Below are 4,763 nucleotides of genomic sequence, written 5' to 3' on the forward strand. Positions count from 1 at the left end.
TGGTACCAAATAACATGTATGCCAATGATACATGTGTAGGGCGCCATTCACCGCTCATCCTAAGTATGAGGCTCTATATACACAATTAGTTGGAATTAATTCACTTTCATTAGATGGTTGTTATCTTTTTACTATAGCACAACAACATATTAAAGAGTGGCAGCTAAGAAGCATTTTTCGATCTGCCATAATAAAAACATTTTTCAACTCATGTTTACCGCCTTAAACAGCCTTAAATTATGTTTCATAAATAGTATATAATATTAAATCAAATGAATTTCATTCTGTTACAATCCATCCTGGTATACTAATACATGTTGATGACTTTTATTGTGAAATTTTGTTCAGATTTTTCAAAATAATTCAATGAGCGGTGAATGGAGCATGAGCGGTGAATGGCGTCCTTACGGTAACACTCTGTGCAAAACACATAAATAACGAAGATAAAATGCTTGCAAAAACGTGTTCATTCTTAATGGTGCAATAGCGCTTAAAAGTAATTTAACAAAACGTTCTTAGTCATTTTTGTTCTGCTAACCTGTCAAGAGATACCCGAGAGCCGAACCTACATACTTTACCAGTCAGGCTAAGGCCTGTATGGCCTGTGCTGTACGTAGGATACGTCCCCATTCGACTCGGTCCACGACTGCTCGTCGCCAGTCATGCATTATACGAAGGGTCCGCAGATCACAACACAACCTTCACAATTCACAACCTTCCAATTTTTCCGAGATGGACGATGGTTGGTTCTCCCAGCAGCTGGTGCAATTCATGGTTCATCCGTCCTCTCCACGTTTCGTCTTACATCCGAAATGGTCCGCAACACATTCATTTATTTAGTTAAAATCTAAACAGATAACACTGGATCAACAATTTCACGCCACAATACTCGGTTCGTGGCCGCATCTCTCCATCCTCGGTTCTGCTCCAAGCTCGCCAAATCGATGCGCACTTGATACGTCCATCTAGCTCGCGTCCACGCTTCATGCCTATAGAGGGCTAACGGCCCTATGAGCGTTTTGTACATGGTACATTTGGTGCGGGTGTGAATCTATTTTGACCGCAGCTTCTTGTGGAGACCATAGTAGGCCCGACTTCCACTGATGATGCGTCTGTACTCTGTCTTGGTCGCATTCACTACTGGTCCAACTTTTGCTGCCTCGCGTTTCAGGTGGGTGTACAGGTCTGCAATCTTTTCAAATGTTCGGCCGACAATGTCCATAACATCCGTGAAGCAAACAAATTGACTGGATCTCGTAAAAATCTTACCCCGGCTGTTAAGCCCGGCTCTCCACATAACACCTTCTAGCGCAATATTGAACAACAGGCACGGGAGTCCATCACCTTGTCGTAGTCAAGGCGGGATCCAAACGGATTGGAGTGTTTGGTTGAAACCTTTACACAATTTTGCACACCTTCCATCGTCGCTCTTATCAGTCTCATGAGCTTCCCGGGAAAGCTGTTCTCGTCCACGATTTTCCACGTGGTCGATACTATTGTATGCCGCCTTAAAATCGATGAAAAGCGTTGGGACCTGGTATTCACGACATTTTGGTCCTCCGGAAATCTTGGGGGTTAGTATCAGCTAAAAAGCTATCACCTGCTGTAACCCTCTGCGAAATTCGAAGGCACTCGAGAGTGTCCCTGATAGTCGGACTACGCATATCACTCGCTCCATCGTCGCCTTGATCAATCTCATTAGTTTGTCCGGGAAATCGTATTCGTGCATAATCTGCCATAGCTGTTCTCGATCGAATGTATCATAGGCCGATTTAAAATCGATGAACAAATGATGTGTGGGTACATTGTACTTGCGGCATTTCTACAACACCTGGCGAATGGGGAATATCTAATCCGTTGTAGCTCGTTCGCCCATAAATCCTGCTAATATTAACTAACGAATTCTCTGGCAATTGGTGATAGACGGTGGCATAACATTTGAGAGAGTACCTTGTAGGCGGCGCTTGGAATTGTGAGATGGCTTTTTTTTTTCAGTGGTAGTAAAAACTAAATCCTGAAGCGAAGAAAGCACCATGAAACATGAACTAAACACAAAAAGTTATGTATTACATAACACTACACTTGATTTCTAATAACTCCTTTTTCGATCCAGTTTCGATCCTATTTGCGTTTTTCATTATTTTCCATACGTTTTGACAGTTCTCGACTACCATTCTTCCACACGTTTGTGTTGAAAGTAGAGTTATGTGCACGTGCTGTAGCCTTAGGCGCAGGAGCCTTATTGCTTGCAAGCGCACGGGAGCGCTCACAATGTAGACCTTTTTTGGTGCGCCTCATCATAAGCCATCTAGACACCTGCATAATGAGGCGAAAATAGTTGTAGAGGCTCTTCGTTACTAAGCAGTTGTTTCACAACTTGGATACCGATGACGAGCCGTAGCACCGAGTAGGGCATGAGACGAGTCTCCCCGAGGGCACATCACCTAGTTCGTGGTTTTAGAATTTTCGTGAGCCTCTGTCTAGCGCAGCACACTAGGATTCCGATAAGCTGAGAGACGATTTGCTTGGAGGCTCGTCAGTACATTTATGTGCTCCTGAGAAATATGTAACTCTAGTTGGAAGTTTGAGAAATTTGAGAATCCAGCGTAGCGCAAACAGTGAGCGGAATACAAACATTAGTATCACCGCTCGGCGGTCAGTGAGCGAAACTGAATGTTCGAAAAGTTGTTGTCTGTACTTTTTACCGCTGGCGCCAACTGTTAGCGTTTAAGAACGAAATTAACAGTCGTTACCCTATTGACGCAATCCAACTTGTCGCCCTTTTTATAGATGGGACACACGACACCTTCCATCCACTCCTCCGATAATACCTAGGTACTCCTCCCAAATCTTTGAAAGGGATACTACACACATTATGTGACGCCCAATTTCAAATTTTAATCCTCCTTTGTCATGCTTTTCATATGACACCTCAAAAAATTGTAAGGATTGTCACGCTTGGCTTGACCTCCTCAAACCAATCCACTCCTCCCCCATTTGAGCGTGACTTAATTTGTGCATTACCCCGAATAACTCAGTGCAGCGCTCTTGCCAGATCATCACCACCGTATGTTATCGGCTCGCTCGGTAGTTGGCCCACTCCAGAAGCTTTGTTATTTTTCAGCCGTCCAATCTCCGTTTCAACCTCTTGGATATCTGGTGTCGGAAGTCTGTCGTCCTCCGCGCATGTTCCCAAAGTCATTTCGTAGTGTCCAAAGTCAGTCGTAATGCTACCGCCACCTTTCGACCATCTCACGTTCGTTCGTAAAAAGATTACGGTCACAGTCTCTGTACATGTAGGCTTGTTGCACAAAGCCTTTGCACGAATGTTTCAGCTTCTCGTAATACGTCAATAAGTCCGTAGCGCGGAACAGCTCTTCCATTGCTTAGCGATGCCATTCTTCTCAGTAAGATCGAGTTTTGTCTGTTCCGTGCCTCGTTCGCTCTCGTGCGGTGTTGCAGCATTCTCGTCTATGCAGCATTCTGCTCATTTTGCAACTGCTCGCACCTTAGCTATAGTGCTGCGGTGCTACTTATGGCGGATCGGATGTGCCTCCAGCTGTCTTCAAGAGTGGTGGCGTAAAGCTGCTCTTCCGTTAGTAGGGCTATTTCCACCTGCTGCGCATATTCTTGGGCTAATTCTGAGTTCCGTAGCCGCTTGCAGTTGAGCCGAGTTCGGCTTTGACGTGAATTGGTCACCGTCGAAAGTTTTGAGCGCATATATACAGCAATTAAGTAGTGGTCCAAATATATTCGCACTGCGGTATGTGCGAATACTAGTGATGTCGGGGAAGAATTTTCTGTCGATTAGAACGTGGTCGATTTGGTTTTTAGTTTGATGATCATTTGGCTGTATGGATATCTTAACGGAGGAAGAAGGTGCTTCGGACTACCATACTACGACAGACTGCTAAGTTGACGCATTGTTGGCTGTTGTCGTTCGATACGGCGTACAGGTTGTTCCGTCACCGTGTGTTTTCACGTCACCTTCTCGTCGTTGGGTCTTCGTGATCTTGCTGGGTAGGAATGCGCAAGAATCGGTCCGGCTAACTTCATAAAACGCCAAAAAAAAACAATATTAGTGTGCAAACATTTTATTTACTCTTCCTCAACCTGGCTCATGCTCCTACTCTTCTGAATCCTAACTTTCTAGCTCTTCTTTCACTCTATGCCACTTTCTTCCGAGTACTCACGGTCACCGCTTCATAGTTATTTGTGGGCGAGCGCGTCCGCTTCGACCAACATGCTCCTTTTGCGTGATGGTAAGGCTAACCAGTGGCCCATGCCTCTCCGTGCTAAATCCCGACCTTGTTTGGGACCTGCGCTGTCGGTGAACCTCGATCGTGCGACAGCTCGTTCCTTGATTAGGGATTGGTCGCGGTCCAGATCCTCCGCCGATCGAATCTGAAGGCCAATCGAAGCTGTAAAAAAAGAAAGCCCTGTTGGACAACGCATATTAGTTTCTAGGGTAGGTGTACCCAGTGTTGTGAAAAACTCAATTTCTCACAACTCACGCTTGAGATTTAACATGCAACTCAGCAGTCAAAAAAGCATGGATGAGTTGGCTCACCTTTTTAACTCATTGTCTCGTATTTCCACAGTTTACTCACACACGGCAATGATTTCTTGTTAGTCTTGAAAAATTATGTGAATCCTTTCTAACGTAAACAACAACATTCGGGTTTCACGAGTTTTTGCCGGGTTTTGCGACTGAATCATTTTTTACGGTTTGAGTTGATTGAGTTGATTTTGCATCAAAATCT

This window comes from Aedes aegypti, chromosome 3 (genome assembly GCF_002204515.2).
Source record: "Aedes aegypti strain LVP_AGWG chromosome 3, AaegL5.0 Primary Assembly, whole genome shotgun sequence".
NCBI classification, from domain to species: domain Eukaryota; kingdom Metazoa; phylum Arthropoda; class Insecta; order Diptera; family Culicidae; genus Aedes; species Aedes aegypti.